This window comes from Rhinoderma darwinii, chromosome 9, assembly GCF_050947455.1.
Source record: "Rhinoderma darwinii isolate aRhiDar2 chromosome 9, aRhiDar2.hap1, whole genome shotgun sequence".
Lineage (NCBI taxonomy): Eukaryota > Metazoa > Chordata > Amphibia > Anura > Rhinodermatidae > Rhinoderma > Rhinoderma darwinii.
Genome location: NC_134695.1, coordinates 52102500 through 52116245, shown reverse-complemented (window position 1 = coordinate 52116245; position 13746 = coordinate 52102500).

The window sequence follows — 13746 nt, the reverse complement described above, 5'->3', positions numbered from 1 at the left end:
ACCCATAGAAGTCTATGGACGCTTCCACAATTGCGGACGGCTACGGATGTGTATCCACAGCCGTCAGATCCGTGTTTGCGGACAGTAAAACCCTTATGGTCGAGTGCACTGTTCTCACTGAATGCATTTTCTCTTTTATTTTTTATTATTATTTTTTTCATAGGGGTATTCTAGCCATAAACAACTATAGGATATGCCATAAATGTCTCGTAAATAAAAACACTACCTATGTTATTTCTCTACAATATATATCAGCCTAGACAAAATTGCCAGCTGCATGTGACCATAAAGTGCCACTTTCTGCTTCTTTTTCTGTGAATGCTAAAAAAGCTTTTGTTAGGGTAGGATGAGGGTGCCTGGGAAGACCTTCAGGAGCATTGGCCTGGCCTGAAAATGTTATTGAGACTAATGGCTCTTTATCATACTCCTAGAGCACAGGTTAGGGTGAATGGGAACCTTTTACCTCCATTTCACATAGGAACGGAATACGTTAGGGTGGGCCTATATCTCCTCTTTTGTATACCATGTATCATGGAGGTCCAATGACTCCATCAGGGCCCTCTCCTTTGGGAATACACGGCACAAAGTCTCGCTGTACACAGCCAATCTGCCTATTGCTTCACCTAGGGGGGATCTAATCCTTAAACACTTGATCGTTTTGGTGCATTGAGTAAATTTACAGAAATCAGAAGGACTAAATATTACTGTGCCTAATAAGGAGAAGGGACACCTAAAGGAAACTTTAGATGGCAATGTTCATCTTTAAAATATTTAGGGATCTCCTTGACCCTATGGATCTGTTGAACTTAAAGTTCTTCCTTTTATTAGAAACGCTGGAGTCAGATTTCAGATGGTGGTCACCATGCCCCTTTTTGTGGTTGGGAAGAATGAATCTATTAAATATGTATACTCTTCCTAAGCCTTTATATTTGGCCATTACTCTACTGACTTCCATCCTTGAGGCCTATTTTTTATGTCTGTGGAGGGAAGCTAGAAAAACTTGTATGGTGGAGCTTACTTTATGGTGCGTTTTCATTAGTTTATTTGCTCCTAGTTGGGCTCATCTCGGCCACGTAATATATGTTTCTCGCAGTTCCTACAGCAGGTTTTAAAGGAATAAGATAGGATGGCACCTAAAATCAACATATCCAAGACTACAAGACCACTGACCGTGGTTTTTGATATCCTGAGATTCCCTTTGTGGCTGGTTTGCCCCACTTTCTTGGGGGTATGTAGGAATGCTGCTTATAGAACAAGTATGTCCATTATACTTATCAGCATGGGAGATGGAATTGGTCATACATTCTCGTGGAGGAGAGGGAAAAGACGATTCTATCTGAATTTCTCTTGCTTTCCCACAAACTCCAGGAGACAAATTTCAAATTCCTAGCCAGATAGTATAGGACTCCAATAGGCTTCCCCCTCTCTGAACTGTTGGCATTGCCTCTTTTGAAGTAGGCATCATGAAGCATATTTGGTGGAGTTGTCCAAAGGTTCAACTTCCATAGTGCGCTGTATTTGCCCTTTACAATGACCAAACTCAGGTCCCGAGCTATCTTGAGTTAACATTGCTCTTAAAAGAAGCTCTGTCACCAGATTATCAAATCCCTATCTCCTATTGCATGTGATCGGCGCTGCAATGTAGGTAACAGTAACGTGTTTTTTTTTTTTTGAAAAACGATCATTTCTGGCCAAGTTCTGAGCAATTTTATATTTATGCAAATGAGCCTTTCTAATGGACAACTGGGCGTGTTTTCTCCTATTTCCAACTGGGCGTGTATTGTGTTTGTAACATCTGAGCGGGTTTACTTGTTTTACTAGCTGGACGTTGTGAATAGAAGTGTACGTCAGCATCATATGTCAGCATCATCCACTTCTATTCACAACGCCCAGCTAGTAAAACAAGTAAACACGCCCAGATGTTACAAACACAATACACGCCCAGTTGGAAATAAGAGAAAACACGCCCAGTTGTCCATTAGAAAGGCTCATTTGCATAAATATAAAATAGCTCATAACTTGGCCAAAAATGAAAGTTTAAAAAAAAAATTATCTACATTATCTACATTGCAGCGCCGATCACATGCAATAGGAGATAGGGATTTGATAATCTGGTGACAGAGCCTCTTTAATGTTTCTTGGTCCGATATGAGCGATTAAGAAGGGCAGAACTTTACTGTTGTTGCAAGGTTAGTAATCCTCGGCTGTGAATTTTGCAGAAACCTCATACATGGGCCCAATGCGCTCATACTCTAAACTATATTATGAAGATAAAACGCATGATAGAGGAATAACTCCATAACACGTCATAGAGTATATTTCACATTGTTCCACTTCAGAGATTCTTTAGACTTCAGTATTTGGTTATTTTCTAACTAAATTAGCTTGTGTCTTGAACTGTTAGGCCGGATTTACACGGCTGTGTTTGGTCTGGATCGCATGTGGGCCGTATTTCCCGGGCCGACTACAGTTCAGGGAGCCAGGCTCCTAGTATCATAGTCCCTGGCTCTCTGCAGAAATACTGTCCCGTACTGATATCGGCTCCCTGAACTGAGGTTGGTCCAGGAAATACGGCCGACATGCGGTCCATATATCACAGAGTGAACACGGCCGTGTGAATCCGGCCTAAGGCCTCATGCACAAAACTGCATTGATTTTTGCGGTCCGCAAAACCACTGGTCTGTTGCAGTTCGTTGTCATCCGGATCCGCAACAATTCACCAATATTGGTGAATCCGCAAATCTGGACTGTAAAATTACTTGTCCTGAGATTTTGTGGCCCCCGCACTGATCCATGTAAATCACAATCGTGTGCATGGGGCCCTAGAAAAGAATGGGCTCGCAATTTATACGCAAAAATACGCTCGTGTGCATGTGGCCTTTGGGTTACATCTTTCCCCCGCTCTCCCTCCTCCCTTGTTTCTCTTTTCCCTATCTTCTCTTTCATCTGCTTTCTGGTGCTGCCAAAGGTTGGGATTGGGACTTTCCAAAATATTGGAATAAGATCCTTTCCTTATTAACTGGACTTTTTGTCATGGATTTCTTCTAGGCCTCTAATGTGCCTACATTTGCCTTTAATTTCATCTGGCGGCATATGGAGATTTTTTCAGTCAATTTCCGCATCATTGTTTCTAACCCTGTACATACAGAGCTCGATAGCCGCTGTATGGCAGGGCATGGGCCCATACCGTCTCTTGTCATACTCCTTATCCTCCAATTCCCTGTCCCCTCAAAAATTACTGGATGTATTTTTGTATGCTGTTGCGCTTCATGGTTAATTTTTTATTTTTAAAATGAAAAATAATATTTTTATAAAAAATCTGTTAAAAAATAAAACAATAAAATATAATGAATAATGTATATAAAAATACAATAAAATAAAAAAAAACAGCAGTAGGTTCTTGTTTTCTGTTTGCTATATTCTAACTGATATATTGTATATTGCCACTAGGTGGCAATACTGACATGCAATGCGTTTAAAGGGCCACTAACATACTGTATGGCTACCTGAAATCTTTTTTAAGTGATGTTAAATACCTTGGTGTCAAAAAAGTATTATAGGAGTGATAACTTTATTGGCTAACTACAGAAATTATTTTGTGTCTTTTCAGCTCATTTTTCTTTCCTCTCTCCCTTGTGTAGTAGTTGACTGAAGGACATGAAGAAAAGCTGCGCTGGGGCAGAATTATCAATACTGTCACAGAAGAGTGTGGACATATATCTTATGCAAAATGCCGCAAAGAAGCTGCTTAAAGGCTATGTACACCTTTGAAAACTTTTTTTAAAAATAAAAATGTGTATCAGTGTGATTGGTGCAACTTTCTAAATACTTTTTATTAAAAATAATTTTTACTTTTTGAGATATATCTGTTTTGTATCCTGTATGCAGAGCAGCTGTATCTAGCGCTGAAACCTGATCCCGTCAGGTGGGCCCAGTGTCAGCGGGTCCTGAGTGTCTCTGACACGCAGGATCCACCTGTAATCTATGACATCTAAGTTATGAACTTAGATGTGATCAAATTAACAAATTCAGAGCCTTAAAGGAACAGTGTCATCACAAATAATTTTTTTATATGTTAAAGATGTTAGTGCTTTAATAAAAACGTTTATATTCATTTGTGTGTTTGTGTTTTACTGTCTCTTATTTTTACACTTTTTCTTCCCTATGGGGGCTGCCATTTTTTGTTCCATTTCTGTGTGTGTCGATTAACGACACACACAGACATGGAGTACGGCAGCCACAGTCCCATAGGGACTGTGAACGGCTCCCGTCCCATTCACGTCCGTGTACGGCGTCTGTGTGGGAACTGCGCATGCGCCGCTCCCACACAGTCCTATTCGAAATTGGCGCCGTCCGGCGCCATTTTCCTGTGGACCGGAAGTCGCGGCCGGACAGTAATATTACTACTTCCGGTCGCGGCTTCCGGACTTGTGCACATGGAACAGCGGCAGCAAAGGGAGCGGACGGGCCGGAGGGAGCCGCGGCGGCAGGAGCAGGTAAGAGATTTCAATGTATGTTAGTGTTTGTTTGTGTTTACTACTGTATGTAAACCTACTACACTGTGGGTTACCTCAAAAAATGGCGACACACAGTGTAGGAGGTTAAACCTTTCAAACCCCTCGTTTATCCCGGCACTAGCCAGGATAAAGGAGGGGGGATGCTGAGAGCTCACTAGAGCGAGAGCTTTTAACCCAATGTTGCAATGCTGCAATTTTGGGAACTAGCTCCATCTAGTGACCAAAAATGGGTAGTATTATAAATTAGAAAAAATTTATAATATTTCCTGACTCGCGAAAAAAATAAAAAAAATTTGAACAATGTTTAATCACCCACACACTAAATGTTTAAATTTTAAAAAAAAAACATGTTTTTCGGGCGACACCATGCCTTTAACAAAACCAAACTATGGTGAAGAAATAATAAGCAAAACATCTGTGCACCCCTCTAATATTCATTTAATACTGTATAATAATCTGACACCACCATCACCTTCTGCATATACTGTGATGTTTTTCTGCAATTAGAATAATTTATTCACAATATAAAAAACAAAACAGCGTTTATCAGGAAAACATAACGATAGATAATGTCATTGGAAATTGGTTATAAAGGTTCAATAAATAGGACAGAAGGAATTGATTTCCGTGCAAACAATCAGGGGAGCGCCATAGATGCCGGGATAATCACACTGACTGCCAATGTGTATGAAGCAACAATCATTGTGTCACGATGCAGGGTATGGACCCACTGCGCCGTACCGCGTAGCGGGATGGCAGCTTGCCAAACAGGTATAGTACAGAGTCTATAGTCCAGAAAGGATACCTGTGGCAACTCGGACAGTAGCAAGGCAGGCTCGGCTGGGACCAGGCGGCAGGTAGACGTTAGGCGTGGAGCAGCAGAACAGGCGTGGAACACAGCACAACATGACAACAGCTCAGCACGGCACTTAACCAGGATAGCACGGGATACAGGATACAGGAACAGTGAACACTTGGAAACTGGAAGACACTAGGAGACCATTTGCAAGACAAACTTTGGGTAACAAACAACGCTCAGGCAAAGAACAAGAGGGCAGAGCCCTTTTTATAGTCCAGTAGCATTCTGGGCTTGATTGCAGACTTCCTGCAATTATGCGCGCACTGGCCCTTCAAGACCGTGCACGCGCGGGTGCGCGCGCCCTCCGGGAGACAGTCTCGATACCAGGAAGTGAGTGCCAGTGCCTCACAGGGGGACGACGCTGCAGGGAACTCACATGTCCATGGCCGCGGCCATCGAGGCGTAAGTCAGAACGACGGGCCGCGGCCAGAGACGTTACACATTGTAAGAAGGTCTCATACCATTCTATACCTTTCAATTGGTCAAAAGCAACGACATTGGCACAGTAGTTGCATTATGTCTCTGAGAAGGAAATACAGTGTAGCTTGGGTGCCACAATGACCTCCACATTTATGGCCACCATAAACTTATTTCAATGCACCAAGGTCAAGTCTTTGATTCCTGTCACATAACACATCTGTGATCCTTTCTGCCAAACTTGTCTTCTCCAGTGCTGAACTATGACTGCAGAGATTGGCATAGGAAGTGATGACTTCATTCAAGTGGCTGCTGACAGCCTAGTACAGAGCCATGGGGGAGACAAGTGTGTTATATTGTAGGGGCACTGTGGCTAGCACATTTATATGGGCTCTGCGGCAGCTGGCACATCTATGTGGGCACTGTTGTAGTAGTTACTCAGTGGGCACGCCTATGTCATTGGGATTCTTTCATGGACACTATTATTTGGCTAGCACCGTATTATGCATACTTCGGTGTGGCAGGCACAAGGGAATGGGTAATCCTTAGTTCATATTATTTCTGTGCTGGCACTACTGTTTGACCTAAACTACTTCATGGGCACAAAATTGAGAAATAGCTGAAAAGTTTCAACATTGTATAGGTAGTATGTGTCCCATTGGTGGGATATATGGGTAGGCAAAGTAGGCGGTCGCCTAGGACACCAATCTGAGGAGGCTAAATTTATAGATTTACAATGAATGTCCATCCATTGCCCAACTATCATCCTAATCTTCAGGGACTGAGGAGGGTATGCGCTTTGTGAAACCACTGCTTTGGGCACCTACAGAGCTTTTTTCCGCCCCTGACGTGGCCCTAGTAAGGAGACGGTACGGTGTGAATACTACTTTTTGGAACAATGCAGAGGTGCACTTTACATCACTAGCTCTGGGGACTCGGGTGAAGAACACTGAATTGTCTTGAGGTTATATTTAGGGTTGGTTCTGGAGTTGAGTCCAGGATATATTTACATTGGTTGGATGACAAGTCCTGCACGAGCTCACCAAGGATTTGGAGCATGTTGAGATGACTTCTCCTACAATAGAATGATTATAAATACAACAGGTAACTAAACCACCAGTAAGAAAAACAAAAGTCACGTGTGGATTTTCCTATAGGCATTAGAGGCTTGTGCTTATAGGAGGCTCAGTTGAAGGGACACAATCCATTTTGCAAATTTCTCTTCTAGATCACTATTAATCCTTTCACTACCCTAGACACCAGGGATAAGATAAGAAAAGGTCTTTGCGTGAAGCCAATCGCCCAAAACCACACCCCATTTTATTCGGCCAGAGCCTGGGTGCGACTGCTACCTTTACATTTCCTATGCCTAAACCTCTGGCAATTGGGCAATGGTGGCATTTGCTAAAATGGTCACTATCACCATGTTTCAGTGGGTAGCATATGTGCACCGTATACTGTATGTCATATTATTTATTCTTTATAAAAGTTCTTAATGGGAAAAAAAAGCTTCTGTGGGAGAAGTCACGTGCTTCCTTGAAGTCCAATATGGGTCAAATTTCGCCAGTTCAGAGAGGTTTTTTTTTTTCACAATTTTCAACTACTTCTGCCACTTGGGTTCGGTTGTCTGTGTCTTCATGTTTGATGACCGACCTCTTCCACTTTATTGTACTCTCCATTGTAACAAAGGCATAAAATCACACAAAAAAAAAAATCATATTTGATTCATCATAGGAGTAAATATTGCTATTAGATCTTATTACTATTGATGTCATTAGAGCCTAGATTATTCTATAAATCTTATATGAAAATCCACCATCATCAATAAAAAAAAAAAAAAAGTCCTGGCTTGTTTTTTTTTTCTTCGTTTAAGTTATTGGGGAAGAAAACAAAACAAAAAAAATAAAGTGTTGGCAAATGTTGACAAATCAGTCACCCCATTCATATATATCGGAATAAGTGGAGCAGACTAGTCATAAATATGGCATTTGGCTCGAAAACCCAACTTGTTTAAATGGATTTACACCAGATAACTGACGTAAATACGTTGATCAATCTGGGTCAATATGTCAATCAAGCCTAACTTTAGTTTTTACTTTAATTCTGGCATTGTGTTCATGAACCAGGAAGAACAGGATGAACAGACAGTGTTAGGGTATGTGCACACACACTAATTACGTCCGTAATTGACGGACGTATTTTGGCCGCAAGTCCCGGACCGAACACAGTTCAAGGAGCCGGGCTCCTAGCATCATACTTATGTACGATGCTAGGAGTCCCTGCCTCTCCGTGGAACTACTGCCCGTACTGAAAACATGATTACAGTACGGGACAGTTGTCCTGCAGAGATGCAGGGACTCCTAGCATCGTACATCACTATGATGCTAGGAGCCCGGCTCCCTGCACTGAGTTCGGTCCGGGACTTGCGGCCGAAATACGTCCGTCATTTACGGACGTAATTAGTGTGTGTGCACATACCCTTATACATTCCTCCAGCTTTGGAGTGTCTGAAGATGCTCTGCATTGCATGGAATTGTAGGAGAAGAGATGAAAAATAATAATAGGTGTACACCGCACATTTTGATCAGTAAGTAGTGCTGGATTGTTGCCTTCAATTTATGGGGGTGTCCTTGGTGGCTTTTTGAATGCGTAATTTCTCAGTTGAGCCTGCGGACCCCTCTCTGGTACCTCACTTTTGTAGAAGGATTAGCTGCCAATAGTAACATTCGGTGGATCCTGGACACAATGAAGATAAGGAAGTGGAGAGTGAAATATCCTTTTGACATGTTTATAGTACTAGTATAATTTATCATGAGCTCACCGCATCCTGATCATGTTTTGTTATGATTTGCGACGGGACATTAAACAGAGGATCAGAACAATGCTTAAAAGGACAAACTAATTAAAGAACAAGATAAATTTACACAGCAACACCCTCAGGGAGCCGAGCAAACGGTGTTTAAAAAAAAAATATCAGCCACTCACAGATGGAGTGGCACTAAGCACAACATAGAAAAATAACATCTATGATTAAAGACAGTAGGACAATAAAGACCAAAATTGCAGAGAATCCATCATGTCCAGATCTTCTCCGATAGATAATTCTGCAGTTAATATCTAAGATGTCCACGTCTCTAAAAGTACCAAACATACAAGTCTGACATGTAAGGCTCTGTTCACATTTGCGATATAAATTACATTTTTCTGTTCCGTCACAGGAGCAAAAAAAACAGAATTCAATGCTGTGAACGATCCATCACATGACAGATGCTAACAGCGTCCGACAGATCCCAGTGACTTTAATGGGTTTGGATCAAGATGTCAGTGATTTTACCGGAAAAAATAGCGCTGTTTTTAGGCATTTTTGAGAGTCTGTGACGGATGCTGCTAACTGAGCCTACAATGCAGATGTGAACACAGCCTGAGCTACGCACAGAGCTGTTCTGGAGGGGCCGGGGTTATGGCACCCATGTTTGATGGACAGTGGGACCCACTGGCATAACTTTAGTGAGTGCAGAGTAAAGGGGGTTTTACACAGGGCTATTATTGTGCATGCGAGGGTTCATAGAACGCTCATTGCCGATAATTGCCCTGTGTAAACAGGGGAACGATCACCAGATGAACGAGCAAACGTTTGATCATCTTCTGATCGTATCGTTTTAAAGAAAGTAAAATATCATCGTTGTTGGCAGCACATCTTGGTGTGCAAACAGGGAGACGCGCTGCCGACATGATAATAATGGATGGGGACGAGTGATCGGACTAACGACCACTCGTCCCCATCCAAAGCTCCTTATGACAAGAGCAAACGAGCGCCGATCAACGATGTCTCGTTGATGGGCGCTCAGTGCACCGGCCGCTTATCGGCCGGTGTAATAGGGCCTTTAGCTATCGCAACTGGGACCATGCTTTTGGGGGACCCCCAATGATATATAAGAGAACAGCAGCGCAACCTAATATCATTCTTGAATTTTATATCTTCAATAGAACCTAAGCAGCGTGCTGTAATCACATACAGCTAAATGTAAACTCTTTTCCACACAGGTAGAGGGCCCGGCTGTGGGGTCCAAGAGATTCAAGCTAAAACCTCTGCTGAGATCGCTGGTCTACCTACTCAAAGTATACCAAAACCACTTTTCAACTCGCTAATTTTGGTGAAGCCATTCAAGGAAGATTAAGGACAGGACATGCAGTGGGACCATAAGGATCAATCTCCAGATATTTTATTTTTTTGTTTTCAAAAAGTTTTATTGATTTTACAATAAAAATAGATAAATGCAAACCTTTTACGCGAAAGATTGATAAGAAACAAGCATCCTATGATACAGCAATGAACCAGAACAGGTATCACAGAGTCTCAGCAAGACAAATAATAACAAATAATAACTATAAGTAGTGAAAGAAGAGAAAGAGAAAAAAAGGGGGGGGGAGGGGGGAAACTGGAAGGGGTATAGGGACTAGTTAGTCCGAGGTTCAGGAAAAGATTACAATTCAGTAATCGTGGCGGCAGGTACATGAGAGTAGGCGTAACTGATCCAGGGCTGCCAAAGTTTCTTAAACGTAGTAATCTTGTCGAGTAAAATGCTGGTGAGATTTTTATTAATAAATATTTGGACCATTCTGGATTTGATGTCCGCAAAAGTAACAGAGCGTTTTTTCCAGAAGTGGGCTATAGTAATTTTAGCGGCTAGAAGAATGTCGGAAAACGGCTGAAATTGTGCATTTGTAAGCTCGGGGGGTTGAGATGAAGGAGAGTAAAATTGGAATCCTTGTGGAGAATTATACCAAATATGCTCTGGGTGAGGCCAAAAACTCTGCTCAGAATCTAGTGAGTTTAGGACAGGACCACCATTTGTGAATCATGTCGCCAGGTGAGGAGCAACCACGGAAGCAGGAGGCAGAATAGGTAGGGAATGCATGTGCAATTTGGCTAGGGACTAAGTACCTCTGCATCATGACTTTATAAGCTGACTCCATAATAGTCGTGTTAATGGAGCAGTGTGAAACTGTGCACCAAATAGCACGCAAATCTGATGTTTCAATCGTTGTCCCCAAATCCTGTTGCCATCTATCAACATACAGTGAAGGAAATAAGTATTTGATCCCTTGCTGATTTTGTAAGTTTGCCCACTGTCAAAGACATGAACAGTCTAGAATTTTTAGGCTAGGTTAATTTTACCAGTGAGAGATAAATTATATAAAAAAAAATAAAAAAATCACATTGTCAAAATTATATATATTTATTTGCATTGTGCACAGAGAAATAAGTATTTGATCCCTTTGGCAAACAAGACTTAATACCTGGTGGCAAAACCCTTGTTGTTAAGCACAGCAGTCAGACGTTTTTTGTAGTTGATGATGAGGTTTGCACACATGTTAAATGGAATTTTGGCCCGCTCCTCTTTGCAGATCATCTGTAAATCATTAAGATTTCGAGGCTGTCGCTTGGCAACTCGGACCTTCAGCTCCCTCCATAAGTTTTCGATGGGATTAAGGTCTGGAGACTGGCTAGGCCACTCCATGACCTTAATGTGCTTCTTTTTGAGCCACTCCTTTGTTGCCTTGGCTGTATGTTTCGGGTAATTGTCGTGCTGGATACCCAGCCACGAGCCATTTTTAATGTCCTGGTGGAGGGAAGGAGGTTGTCACTCAGGATTTGACAGTACATGGCTCCATCCATTCTCCCATTGATGCGGTGAAGTAGTCCTGTGCCCTTAGCAGAGAAACACCCCCAAAACATAATGCGTCCACCTCCATTCTTGACAGTGGGGACGGTGTTCTTTGGGTCATAGGCAGCATTTCTCTTCCTCCAAAAACGGCGAGTTGAGTTAATGCCAAAGAGCTAAATTTTAGTCTCATCTGACCACAGCACCTTCTCCCAATCACTCTCAGAATCATCCAGATGTTCATTTGCAAACTTCAGACGGGCCTGTACATGTGCCTTCTTGAGCAGGGGGACCTTGCGGGCACTGCAGGATTTTAATCCATTACAGCGTAATGTGTTACCAATGGTTTTCTTGGTGACTGTGGTCCCAGCTGCCTTGAGATCATTAACAAGTTCCCCCCGTGTAGTTTTCGGCTGAGCTCTCATCTTCCTCAGGATCAAGGATACCCCACGAGGTGAGATTTTGCATGGAGCCCCAGATCGATGTCGATTGACAGTCATTTTGTATGTCTTCCATTTTCTTACTATTGCACCAACAGTTGTCTCCTTCTCACCCAGCGTCTTACTTATGGTTTTGTAGCCCATTCCAGCCTTGTGCAGGTCTATGATCTTGTCCCTGACATCCTTAGAAAGCTCTTTGGTCTTGCCCATATTGTAGAGGTTAGAGTCAGACTGATTAATTGAGTCTGTGGACAGGAGTCTTTTGTACAGGTGACCATGTAAGAGCTGTCTATAATGCAGGCACCAAGTTGTTTTGGAGCGTGTAACTGGTCTGGAGGAGGCTGAACTCTTAATGGTTGGTAGGGGGATCAAATACTTATTTCTCTGTGCACAATGCAAATAAATATATATAATTATGACAATGTGATTTTCTTTTTTTTTTTTTATATAATCTATCTCTCACTGGTAAAATTAACCTAGCCTAAAAATTCTAGACTGTTCATGACTTTGACAGTGGGCAAACTTACAAAATCAGCAAGGGATCAAATACTTATTTCCTTCTCTGTATGTATGAGAAGCTGGGGTTGGATTACTGAGGAGCTATTTGTATAATATGGATATCACACCTCTAGAGGTTGGACCGGTTTCGCAGATTCTCTCGAATTGAGAGTAAGACTCAGATTTGTTGCTGAGGAGAGAATTAATCCAGTTCTTGAGCTGTAGATAACGAAACAGTTCACCACTGGGGATTTGTTTCGAATTTTGAAGATCACAGAACGAGAGAACCCGAGAGTGGGTGGGTCAGAGACCATGAGACCATGAGACCACCACCAGTTAAATGCCTGATAACTGTCTGCTCCTGGGGAGAAGAAGGGGTAATGCCATAAGAAGATGAGGGGTAGGTGGGGAGAGATTAATCTGCTAGAGTATTTGATATTGTCCCAAACCGAAAAAATATGTGTGAGAGAGGGGTTAAGAAGGGTAGGGCGTAGGGGGGGGGGGGGTCCATGGCAAAGATTGGATGGGGGTAGGTGATACCTCCGGAATATCCAGGTACACCCGAAGAGACATGTTCGCGGTCGCGTGTAATTTAGTCAAGGGTGCTGCTATATAATATTGCTTGGTAATATTTAGAAATATTTGGAACACTTAAACCCCTGTCATGTTTCAACGAGTATAGGGTGGGCCTGGATATCCAAGGACGCGTGCCACGCCAAATAAATGAGAAAATACGATTTTGAAGGAGACGTAATATGTGTGGTGGGACTTTAATTGGCAGGGTTTGAAACAGATATAAAAGTTTGGGAAGGATAGTCATTTTAACCGCATGTATGCGTCCAATCCAGGAAAGATATGTAGATTGCCATGACACCAGAGAGAAGGTGAGAGTACGGATAAGGAAAGGATAATTGGCAGAATATAGCTGGTCGTAGGAGGGGGTGAGGTGTATGCCCAGGTATTCCAGTGATTGTTTGGCCCATTGAAAGGGGAAGTGACTACGCAGTGAATGTATGGCTTCAGAGGGAAGGTTAATATTTAATGCTACAGATTTCGAGGGGTTTATTGAGGCAAAATTAGATAGAGTGTTGATTAGGTTGGGAAGGGAGATATTGGGTTGGGGGAGTATTATCAGCATGTCATAAGCAAAAAGGGATAATTTTTGGTGCATGCTGCTAGCCCCAGTCCCTCTATATTCGGATTTTGGCGAATCTTCATGGCTAGGGGCTCAAGAACCAGGATAAATAAGATGGGAGAGAGAGGGCATCCCTGTCTCATGCCACGTTCGATATTAAAAGGATCAGAATGATAACCGGCATAACAAACTTTGGCTGTTGATGCCAAGTTGA